Here is a 13,231-nt window from a genome sequence, read left to right on the forward strand (position 1 = left end):
CTGCGTCCACAAAATAAGCATAATTTTCATTTCAATTTTGTAGATTCTCAATGCCCTGAATTTTCGCCACTTGTCTGCAAGACTCTCCCTCCCCCCGATTTGCCGTGCGGCCCTCACTGTGTCGGCTTAATGCAAATGTGGCCCTCCGGTTCAAAAGACAATAGCCTACCATTGACCCATAGAACCAGGCTCCTGTCCTGTATCTGAGGTTCTAAACTCCTGGTGTAACAAGCAGATCTTAATATTCCAAGCTATAGCTATACGTCAACAAAAAGATGTTGGCAGTTGCGGCTACCATTGCGACTGTGCGAGCAGCGAACGGAACTTCAGTTTGACGGGACATGTGATGCGGGAACGCTGCATTTCACTGAAGCCCGGATCGTTATAGACAGCTTGTCATAGGTACACGACAACTTCTAATATGTGGTTGTTATGTGTCCCTTGCTTTTCTCACTTTTATAGATTTAATACGATGCCACATTATTGAAACCGGTAACCCTTTTCCGCAACAAACCTTCATATTATCGGACCAGACTGTGCTGGGCTCGGGCTGTTCGCACGTCGGACCGGGCGGGCCCGCAGCTCTAGTCTCGTGCTCTGGCGGGTCTTCGAAGCAGATAGCATGGATCGGGCCGGGCTCGCACTCGGAAATTCGGCCCATGCGGCAGTGAACGTATGAGAGGTATAAAACGTATCTTGTGGAACTTTGCGCTTATATACCTCGGTGGCATAGTTTTTAGAGTACCGTGCGTCTATCATCGCTGACCGAGAGATGCGGGCTCGATTTCCAGCGGCGGAATTTTTTTTTCTAGTTTTCGTTCTTTCTCATTCGTTAGTGTCATTTTACCAACGCCATATCCATAACGAAAATATATAACTCTTTCGCGTTGAAATAATCATTTAAGAGCATAAATGTTCGCGGTATAATGCAAATAGTGTCACTTTCGCAATATATATTTGATCATATGTACCGCAAAAAAAACTGCGCATAGAAGAGTTCTGCGTGTGCATCGGTCGGGCAGCGCAAGTTTGCCGGTTAAGGCGTATACGTGCTAAAAAAAAGCTCATTCCACTCAAATATTCCCCTCTCGCTACTACTCTGCTACTTTAGGAGCGTGCAACAGGACTTCGCAAGTAAATTACTCTTGCCGTGGGTGTTCATTTGAGCCATGATATTTTGTTTCGTCGTGCGGCCGTCGAATTGTTCACGCAGCACGCGCACGACGGCTCTGCCCGGCACGGCCCCGCCCACATACGGCCCGACGACACCAAGAGGCTCATCACGATCACCACGCTGGCACTGGCCGTGGTGTGCGCCTTCACGATCCTGTCGCTTCTGCTGCCGTCGACCAGGCCGCAGGGAGACGTGTCACGCTGGTGCGACAGCAGCGACTGTCGCCAGTACGCGACGCTGCTCGCGCGCGAGCTTAACCGCAGCGTCGACCCGTGCCAGGACTTTGACGCGTACGTCTGCTCCTCGTGGAAGCCTGACGACCGGTTTCCCCGGATGTCCCAGACATCGCTGGATGACCTCAGCATCGCCTGGCTGGACGGCTTGCCCGAGCTGCTCGAAGAGGGAGCCAAGGTGACGTCGCTGGCCGCTAAACCGCTGGCCATGTACTCCTCGTGCGTGGAGAACAGTGGCGCCAGCAAGGCGGACAAGGGTTTGTTTCTCGAGTTTCTCAGGGCTCGCAAACTGGCCTGGCCCGACAAACCACGTGGCGGCGTCCGTGCGCCTGCTGTGTTCGTCGACTTAGCCATGAATTGGGAGATGACGTTGTGGATGCGCGTCCGCGTGTTGAAGCATCCGTTCACGCCCGGTGCACGGCGGTTCCTTCTACTACCTGGTCGGAGGAGCGACGTGCGGCTGTTCGCAGCGTTGCACGAGTACGTCATGTCTACAGGCGACTACGCAAGGTACTTATATCTTCATTTTACTTGCATCATAACGTTGTGCGTGTGACGTCATAGGCTGGCGAACTCATTCTTGAGTCGATTCAATCGGACACCTTAGATCAAACCAATGTTTTTAGTATCTAAAAACGTTGGATGAAACCATGAGCCTGAGTCTAAGAGGGTCCGGATGAGTAATATTTTGGCGGGTCCGAGTGAGTTCGGCTGAAGTAAAGTTTGGCGAGTCTAACTCCGAGTGAGCCCAAAGAGCAAGATGCAATTCTTAAGTGAGTCCGAGTGAGTTCCGCATTTTTATCGACCTATTGTCGCGCCTACTCATCTTCAGCATTATTATAAGCCATACGTGAATTCACATTTGTACTCATACCTATTCTCACGCATTGAAGAGCAACATCGTTCATACAACATTTCGACATTTACTCGTCAGATGCGTGAATTACGTTGAAGGGTTCCTTGACATCCCCCCCCCGCCAACTCTTCTAGGAAAGTTCTTGATAAACATATGAGATGTTGTCATCTCGGTCAAAAAAAAAATGTCTTTATACTTGTATGTGAGCACTCGTAACTCGTATTCCAAGCAACTATATCAAAAGGCACGCAGAACAGAATCGATTACGTTAAATATCTGTGTTCCACTGCAGGGTCCCGCTGCAGTCTTCGACTATGGAAGCCTGTATATTTTTCTGTAACAACATTTTATTGCGTAAGAATAATAAATGACTGACCGACTTAAGCGTATTGACACCACAGTCAAACACCCTAATTATAGGCTAACAGACACGTGAGTCGATCCCTGGAACTCGAACTCAAATTGAGCTCCGAATCTGACTCCAATGAGAAAGACTTTGGTGAATTTGAGTCCGAGTGGGTCGGGCTCAGGCAAAATTTGGCGAGTCTGAACACGATTGAGTCCAAAGTGTAAAATATATTCCATGAGTGAGTCTGCATGAGTTCCACGATTTCTTCCGACCTACGGCGTGCATACAGAAACCCACGGAAACGGGTAAGCTCGATAACATAGAAAAGTCTTAAATGCGGGGAGCCACTGGAGCAGCATTTCGGCAAGCACGCTTGTCTTCATCAAGACTGCAACATGACGTGGTGGTCTTGAAAAAAAAAAAGCAAGGTATGGGTGATTCCACGTAAGATCGAACAAAGCATGCCCAGTCGACCCCTTAAATTTTTCTCACACTTTTATATATTGCTGCCTGATGAGTGGAAAGAAAAGATCCGCAATTGGTTTTGCCAAAAAGAAATTTTTTGAAGCGCTGTAAATCTATAATGACGAAGAAATGGAGTGCCACGCTCACCTGCTGGGCTGTTTTTTTTTTCAGCTTTGGCGTTGAATTACAAAAAAATAAAGAAATCTACCTACCTCAATCTCGTTTAGGTATATATAGGCATATTAGTGCTGATGTTCAATTATTTTTCGCTTATCTGGATAGCGCAGATATCTTCAAAATTCACCCAAAAAACGTCCTTTGCCTACAATACAGGCCTTTCAAAAAGGGCCGACGACAGAACGGTGAAAATTCCGCATCGCTTTCTCAGCATGCTTATTTATGGAACTGCCAAAGGTTATATTGATAACAGTTTCCAATAAAAAGACACGATCACGCGAACTTCAAGAAACCAGCATGCAAAGGAAACAGGCGCGAATTAAATCTGGCAACGTGAAAAATTTTTTGTTCATAATTTCAATATTTAAGCCTTTTAAAGTAAGAAACTCGAAACAAAAGCAAAATATGTTTATTGTTTCAATTTTTGCTCAGCGTCCAAATTTGTGGACATTGCGCCTCAAAGCAGTAATATTAGTGAAAGTCGACAAAGAAGAAAACACGCTTTCCATTTAAATTCAAAATAACTTCTTTCAAAGTAATGTTGGGAGAAGTTACCAGAAAAAGTCTATTTAGTGTGAAAGAGGTAGAAGCAGTCATTCTGCGATGTCAGGCAAAGAAAAATGTCACACTTCCTGCAGCGGACGCGGCTCTTGGATGAGCATCCCTCCCTCCTGCAGCGTCGTGCGTTGGGTATGTTCATTTGCTGTGGCCAGTGCTGGATGCCGTCATAGCGAAGAATGCTCACTGGCAGGGGTGACGCATTGGGTGCCTTCCTTTTCTTCACATGGGGGTTCTCACTGCTTGGTCGCCCACGCTTTTTCTGGGGCTTGTTGACGCTCAGCAGGCAACTTGCGACATCTCTTTGAAATGCCATCATATCCATTGTCTTTTTTTAGCAACCCTTCTGCATTGGCATCTCTGATGTACTCTAGCCAACTGTTACAGAGGGCAAAAGAAGCAAAATGGGATATCACTCTCACAGGCCACTTGCTGGTTCGTGTCCTCATTGGGTAGAGGGACATGATGAAGTCTAGTTTGTCCACTCCACCCATGTATTTGTTGTAGTCTAGAATTACCTCAGGACATTCGATGTCGACGTGGGCCTTTAAAGCTTCGCTCCATCTTCTTACCGCGCCAACGTTTCCGACTCCTAGGTGAGTAGTGGCCATGTTGACCACGCCATTGTCTTGCCAACGGACAAGAGCAACGTCGCCGTTCACGGAAACCCTTTCATCGTAGCTTCCACGTCCTTCCTTCTTCATTTCTTTGTCGGTTTTCAGAACGCAACCTGCCAAGCGGTTTTCTCTAATTGTGCCACTAGCCAAAATACCGATCTCTTTCAACTCCAGAAGCAGTTTCACTGAAGTGAAATAGTTATCCATGTAGCACTTGATGTTCTGTGCCTTCGGGAGGTGTTCAACAAGGCGCATTACGACAGAACCACCAAGTCAAAGGTGAGAATGCTCTTTACTCACCCCTGTTCCCTTCCCTTGGTAAAGCTCAAAGTCATGTGCTAGCCCATCAAAGCTGCAGCGCACGAAAACGTTTACCCCTTCGGGGTTCGGTTTTCCGTTTACAGATTGCTTTGCAGCAATACGCCCCGTAAATGGCACCATCTGCTCATCGATACTATTTTTTTCCAAGGGAACAAGCTGTAAGCATCGGCCTCTCACAGCTTCTGACAAAGGCCTAACTTTACAAAACTTGTCGAGGCTGTTTGGGTCCCATTCTGCATTAGCGTCAGTTATGTGAAGGGCGCCTCTGATTTTGAAGAACCTCTTCACACCCATCGCATCCGCTATTGCGGGAATTCTCGTGGCAGCTTGCCAGTACATTCTGACGCGGGGGTACATCAGAACACCCATTAGCATGAGAATCCCAAAAAACACTTTGATCTCCTCTTTTGTTGTGGCTAACACGGTGCCGTCTCTCTGCAGGACATACCTGTTCGTGAATTCAGCAAAATCTTGGAAAAGGTCATTATTGAAATACTTGCTGAAATACACCAGTGGCTGCTCAGGCGCTGACGCTGTTTCCGGATTCTAGTCGCACTCAACATCCCTTGGGGCAAACTCTTTCTTTGTCCACTTGATCTCAAAGTTCTTGGATGCCGCAGGCTCTTTCAAATTTGTGACTGGGGTTTGTGATGTTGAAGGCTGTGCTGAGGAGGACATCGATGCGCTCACCTGGCCATTGGCAGGCTGAAACCAACAGTTAAACATAGAAACAATGTACCTTTAGATATTTGTGCAAGAAATACTACAGTTTGGCAGTGTAATGCCAACTTACTATGTTCTCTTCATTCTCTTTCTCCTTTTCGTCGTCCGAAAAGTCTCCATCGGAAACATCTCCATTGGCTATTTTATTAAGGACGTCTTCTGCTGTTTCATCGTCGACTTTTTGTCGTCTCGATGCATGATCTTGAACTCCTGGTGACAAAAATTATTAACGTAAACATAATTTGATGCTGGCGGAAGTGAAACACAGAGAAATAGCAGCCTTTCAACAAAGGAGGCACTGAAGCGCAGTGTCCACGTTCGTGGACACGAAATTTAGCTGAACCTTTCCGTCATTACAAATGATTTCCTATTGCCAAAAATATTGTTAAAAGGCATGCGGGATATCTTAGTTATTACTGACAAATGCAAAATTTCACGCCAGCTAAAAAGGTACGAAGTAAACGATAAAAACTTCAGAGCCACTTACGCGTCCCGCCATAGAAAGTGGAGGCGTCCATTTTGACTTTTGTTTACGATGTTATTTTGAACCAGGTGCAAGAGATGGCACCACGCGTCCTTGAAGCAAGATGCAGAGGTTGCGGGAGCCTTGTTTGCGGGCGAGATTCAAGACCTATTTTCGAAACACCTCGGTGTGAACTTGGCGTCCACAAATGTGGACGTTGCGCCTGAAGGGGTTATGGCAACAATTGAAAAAAAAACACTTTTGATATTTCTTAAACTTTCTCCACTTATTTTCTTACACATCCGCTTTCACAATCAATAAAAAATGTTTCATAATGTGGTTTCACTTGCACTTACGACCCGTCAAAGTGTGCGACCGATGGCGGCGCGCTGCAAACCATGTGCACACTTGCTACAGTACAGTGTCTAGAAATATACTGCCTAGTGTGCTGAGCGCCGGCTAGAAGATGGCCCCGCAGCTGATGACTGCCGGCAGCGTCCGCGTGGTGTGCTGCTGTGCAAGTGGGTGCATTTGCGTTCAATCGTTGATTGATATGTGGGGTTTAACGTCCCAAAACCACCATATGATTATGAAAGACGCCGTAGTGCAGGGCTCCGGAACTATCGACCACCTGGAGTTCTTTAACGTGCACCCAAATCTGAGCACACGGGCCTACAACATTTCCGCCTCCATCAGAAATGCAGCCGCCGCAGCCGGGATTCGATCCCGCGACCTGCGGGTCAGCAGCCGAGTACCGTAGCCACTAGACCACCGCGGCGGGGCTTGCGTTCAATCGTTGCGCTCCGCAAGCGCTGCGAACCCTGCAGGAGGACGAGCAGCGCGAGGCCAACTATTATTTTCCTGCATTTTCGAATTGTTTTTTTTTGCATAATTCTTTATTGTATAAGAACTACTCTATTGTTTTCACAGTACTGGCGCTTCGCGATACCAAATGAAGATCATTTCGTGGCATACATTTCGCCATCCGCTACTGCCCGCAAAAAAATAAAAAATAGACGCAGATCCCACGTAATTTGGGAATCAATGCTAAGCAAGGTGACTCTGTTGTAATTTTTTATTAAGTGAAACATTATGAAGTGGCGCCAAATATATGCAAGAAATTTAATAGTCAACACAGGAGCCAGCATTGGCGTTTCACGAACATTTGGCTCTTCTTGCAAAGTATTTGGAAGACCCTAAGTAGACGTAGGCGATTAGATAGATAGATAGATAGATAGATAGATAGATAGATAGATAGATAGATAGATAGATAGATAGATAGATAGATAGATAGATAGATAGATAGATAGATAGATAGATAGATAGATAGATAGATAGATAGATAGATAGATAGATAGATAGATAGATAGATAGATAGATAGATAGATAGATAGATAGATAGATAGATAGATAGATAGATAGATAGATAGATAGATAGATAGATAGATAGATAGATAGATAGATAGATAGATAGATAGATAGATAGATAGATAGATAGATAGATAGATAGATAGACGGACGGACGGACGGACGGACGGACGGACGGACGGACGGACGGACGGATAGATGGATGGATGGATGGATGGATGGATGGATGGATGGATGGATGGATGGATGGATGGATGGATGGATGGATGGATGGATGGATGGATGGATGGATGCTCAAAGTGGTTGCAGTGCGCAAAGCAATTAATTTTAAAAACCGTTGACAGCATAACCACCAGAGTTATTTTTTGAATGTGCTTGTTCTTGACAGCAAGAATAATCACAGAAGACCTTTAAACATTTACCTCTTAGCCTGCATTTCATTAGGATTCGAGTGAAAACAAAGAATGATAACATGCTAATTAATAATCTGACACTCGCCGCATATGATACTCAAAAATTTGTTGGAAAGGGAGTCCGATGTTGACATGTGAATGAAATTCGAAAGGGTATTTTCAATTTTGAGATTTGAAATTTCGCCTAAACGGCGATTTCATTCCCGACACCGTTCACCCTAATCCGAAAAGATAGCTTGGTGGAGTCACTCTCAGAATGCTTTTCTCACACGACAGCCTTCGGATTCTGCCCTCTTGCCACAAGCGGCGCTGCGTGCAGAGAGGGTGCACGAGCGCGTGAAATTCCTCTTGTCCTGTTGCTGCCGGAGCCTCGCCACGTTTAAAATCAGTGAGTGACAGCTGCCATCTGATTTACTGTGAAGTTCGACGGCGCCTACTGTGCACTGCAACACCCTGAGGTGTTAAAAGCTAAGCGACAATGCAAATAACGGACGTGTATTGTGCCGCTGTGTCAAAGAAGTTATCGGTCAAACAAGGAAAAGTTGTCTTTTTCCCCGCACTAACGGATCCAGCATGGTTTCCTGACTGAAAAAGTAGGATCAAGAGGGCAGACAGAAGGCTGAAGCCGAAGGCTGTCGTGTGACAAAAGCATTCTGAGAGTTACTCCATCGAACTATCTTTTCGGATTAGGGTGAACGGTGTCGGGAACAAAATTGCCATATAGGCATAATTTCAAATATCAGTATTTATCCTAAAAATTGAAAATGCCCTTTCAAATTTCTTTCACATATTTTTTCCCCGATTCTCCCATTTCAACGTCAGACTCCCTTTCTAACAACGTATTATTATATGCTGCGAGTGTCAGATTCTTCATTAGCATTTTATCATTCTTTGTTTTCACTTGAATCCTAATGGAATGCAGGCTAAGAGGTAAAGGTTTTTGGGTATTCTGTGATAATTCTTGCTTTCAAGAACGAAGCACATTTAAAAAATGACTCTGGTGGTTATACTGTCAATGATTTTTAAAATTAATTTCTTTGCGTACTGCAACCACTTTGAGCACCTGTCTATCTATCTATCTATCTATCTATCTATCTATCTATCTATCTATCTATCTATCTATCTATCTATCTATCTTCTATCTATCTATCTACCTATCTATATATCTATCTGTCTATCTATCTATCTATATATCTATCTGTCTGTTTGTCTGTCCGTCCGTCTATCTGTCTGTCCATGTATCCGTCCGTCTGTCTATCCGTTCGTCCGTCCTCTGTCTGTCCATCCATCCATCCGTCTGTCCGTCCGTCTGTCGGTCCATATGTTTGTCTGTCCGTCCGTCGGTCAGTCCGTCTGTCTGTCCATCCGTCTGTCCCTCTGTCCGTCCATCTATCTATCTATCTATCTATCAAATCGCCTACGTCTGGGTGCCCTCACGATTACCCCCTTAACTTAGGGTAAACCAAAATTAGCGCGGGTGGGTAAGATGGTTTCATGAATATGACCCACTGGTCCTTACATGAATATTTTCACAATACCGTCACGTACGCCATCAAACCTTTCTCGCTACATCTCTTTTAATGCGTAAGCGTTAAGCTGGCATTGGCAACATTGACCCTACAAATGCAAATAATAAACGTTGGTGTCCTACTAGAGGAATCGAAGCCAAGCAATCTGCATGGAAACCAAGTATTCTATTGCATAGCCACGCCAGGTCTTCGAAATAATTTGCAAGAAGAGCCAAATGTTCATGAAACGCCAATGCTGGTTCCAGGATTGACTCTTCAATTTCTCAGACATATTTAGCACCACTTTGTAATGTTTCGCTTAATAAAAAATTACAACAGAGTTGCCTTCAATCAGCATGCTTTGCATAGCATTGACTCCCAAGTTACGCGGAATCTGCCTCTTTTTTTTTTTTTGCTGGCATTAGTGAATGGCGAAATGTATGCCACGAAATGATATTCATTTGGTATTGCAAAGCGCCAAAACTGTGAAAGCGATCGAGGAGTTCTTATAAAGCATGGTGTAAAAAACACTCCGAAAAAGCAGGAAAATAGTTGGCCTCGCGCGGCTCGGCCTCCTGAAAGCTTAGCGCTTTCGGAGCGCAAGGATTGAATGCAAATGCACCCACTCGCACAGCAGCGCACCATGCGGGCGCCGCCGGCAGTCATCAGCTGCGGGGCCATCTCCTAGCCCACCACGGAGGAAGGAAAGGTAAGGAAAGGCCCTGACGTCACTCGTTGTGAAGCCGCAATGAAGCCGGAAGTCGGCCATATTGACTAGGCAAATTCTCCTTTCTTGTTTACATATGAATGCGAAGCAGAAGGCGCGACTCCCTCTCCGGCTCGGAAAGCACGTGGGCAGCGCAGCGCGTGTGTCGTGACGATCCGAAACTAATGGAACTGGGCTCATCACTCTGAGCCAGCGGGACACATTCAGCGAAATCGCTTCGTCCGAGTAATAACAGGGAGTAACAACTCGCCGACAACGAAGCAACTACGAGAGAACGCGCACTAGATGCCCTGACAACGGCGAGTGCTTTCACGTCATTAATTCAGCAACTGTACAGACAACACGATCGGTCGTGCGCCTTCTACGGTTGCATTCCGCCACGCGGCCGACGCAGCGTCCTGCCACTGTGTCCGTGTTCCGCGTGAAAATCACCGGCGTCAGCATTCTGCGACCTTGGTGACTGAGCACGGTGCTAGTGACAGTTGAATGTGGTTGCTGTTACGTTGAGATTACATGCAATGCTGGTGGAGAGTGTACCAAGCGGAACAGAAAAGGTGTTTTAATACGCACATGCAAGTTGTTACTGTACACACACAACACGAAACTACGTATGTGCACATGGTCCTCACGGCGTCTTGCTGGGCTCAACATAGGATAGACGGCGTCTTGCTGGGCTCAACAACGCCGTCCGTTGTCACAAGCAGGAGCACTGCTCAACCGTCACTGACCTGCAAGGCGTTCGTCGTCATTCAGCTTCGTCATGGTGCCCAACGCAATTTCGCTGAACACTAACTGCTTCATCCGCGTCATCCGCCGCACGACACATGGATATGCACTTGTTCTACGCACTGTTGAAACACCGTGATGGACAAAGGGATTTGTAAACGTTGCTAAAAGTAATGTAACAGCCAGGAGAACACTGCGTAACCAATAACGCGGCGCAGAGCACAGATATTGTTCGCCACGGCTCAGCACGAGACCTGGGGAGGCACACATTCCGCCGCCAGCCGCGACCGCTCACTGCTGGACCAGCTCCACTGCGCAACACGTAACCATAGCAACGCCGCCATTGTGCCTAGTGAATATGGCCGCCATGATGTCATTTCCGCCACACTTTTTACGCCCTGCGCCGGCTTGGCATGCCCTTTCCTTACCTTTTTCCTTCCTCCGTGTAGCCCACGCTCAGTACACTAGGCAGTATATTTCTAGACACTGTAGTATTACGTCAGTTCGAGTGTTCGTGCGCTCTCGAGGTACCGTCGTGGTAAAACTCAGCAGAGACGCAGTTCAACTGGTTATCTTGTGAGTGGTGTCTACTGGCGCTGTTCCAACAGCCGTGGATGTCCGCTTTTAACGGTCATTTTAAAAGCACAGTGCTTTATTTCTTAAAACTGCGGCCGCTTGTCTCGGCGTGTGCTACGCGATGATGGAGTACTGCTATGTGCCTCTATGTGATCACCCACCCGTGACGTTAGCTTTCACAACTATCTTAAGGACCCGAAGCTAAGGAAGAAATCCACAAGTACTGCTTACTGGGCAAGCCATGATAAAGTATTGCTTTAAGCGCAGCTCAATTTTGAGCGCGAAGAAGAGATGCTGAACACCCGAACTAATGAGTATCACAGCGCGGAAACTGCAGATGACGAGCGAAGACATACACAGTTTCACTTTCTGACCAGCAATGCGGTTGGCGGCATCGGCACGCTTATCGGCCATCTGGGAGGTTTTCCGGCGCTGTAGATTGGGCTACAATTTAACAAATTGATAATTGCACTCAAAAACATTCGTTTAGGGCGTTAGTTCACCTTCGCGAGGCTGTTCGTTCGACAAAGTTTTGCCCGAACCAGACGACCCGCGCACAGGAGCAGCGGCTGCGGCAGCGCGGCTGAGAGCGGAGTCCACAAACTGTCGTCACACGCGAGAGCACGCCACTCCAATCTCGAGGCCAATATTTCAGTTAAAAAAAACGCAGCACTGAAATAGATGTTTACTGCACTGAGGACGCCAATTCTGAGATTTTTTGGTCGCGGAAGCGGTCATGAGTGCGGGATTACCGAACAAGTGCGCATAGTCCGGCGTGTTCCGGTGTGAAGAGAGCCATCTTGTGCGAGACTGGGCACAATTAACATGTAGGTTTGAAGATTGTTTGTGAGTGCGTAGGACTCCGAAATTTGGAATGATATCATATTGAGTAATTACGTCTTGCCATTGCAAATTAGCACTTATAAACGCGGTAGTGAACGATTAGAAATGATTGTTGTACGCGTGGCGTTCCTTGAGGCACTGGGATATCAAGCTGTGACGTATGAGTTGGCAACTCTGCAAAAATTTCGTTTCTTTGAAATGAGTTTCTTGTGCTTCGAATGGTAGTCTGCACAATAATTTTGCTAAGGGGTATAATTTATCGCCATGAAACGCACAGGAGCAGAGATAACCGCGAGCACTGTCGGAATCAGATGAAGTGTGAGCAGCGGACTGTGCGCACGGCTAGAGTGACCTTATATCACTCTAGCACGGTCAGCAAAAGTCATCTGCCATCGTCATCTTATATGGGCAGGCGCATGCGGTTGTCCACTATTTTTCGTTTGTTCCCTTTGTATTTGTTTCCTAGGGTGCCACTTTTACGGCTTTTCAGTGAGATCAATTCACGCAGCGCAGTTTCTTTGGCGAAAGCGGTGTCACCCGCTTGTGAGAAGCGAGCGCTCACAGCTTCCCGACGAGAATTTTCATGGTACTTCCCACTGAGGGAACAACGGCAAATTTCAACTTCCCCGTCGACGCCTTGAAGCGTTTCTTGAGTGGACGCCGGATGCGGTCGGGGAACTTGAGCTACAGACGGCGAATCTGACCGTAGCCGACTGCCTCTGTTTACGCGCCGAGAACGTGCGCTGAAATTCCACCATGCCCAAGTTACATCAGTCACCTCGGGGCGCTTTTGTTTTAATATATAAGTATACGCATTGTAGACGCGTTTTTTTGTGTGTGCGTTTCCTTTACACACATACACACACACACGAAAAATTGGCCCCGTATCTGCATGTAATCTGCAAATGTCGTCTAAAGACGATAGTCTTGCGTGTGGGGAGAGTGAACAAAACATTTATTTGATGTTCTGCGCAATGGATGATGGACGGAAAAACTTTATTTCGTCCGAAAGCAACTGAGGATGATTCCGTGTTAGATGGCTATCAACCCAAGGTTGGCGGCGACCTGTGTGGCCCACTCCACGACCCTTAACTGGACGATTGGGTCTGAGCTGGTCAACACGGCCTCCCAGTG

This window comes from Rhipicephalus microplus, chromosome 5 (assembly GCF_043290135.1).
Source record: "Rhipicephalus microplus isolate Deutch F79 chromosome 5, USDA_Rmic, whole genome shotgun sequence".
Taxonomy (NCBI): Eukaryota; Metazoa; Arthropoda; class Arachnida; order Ixodida; family Ixodidae; genus Rhipicephalus; species Rhipicephalus microplus.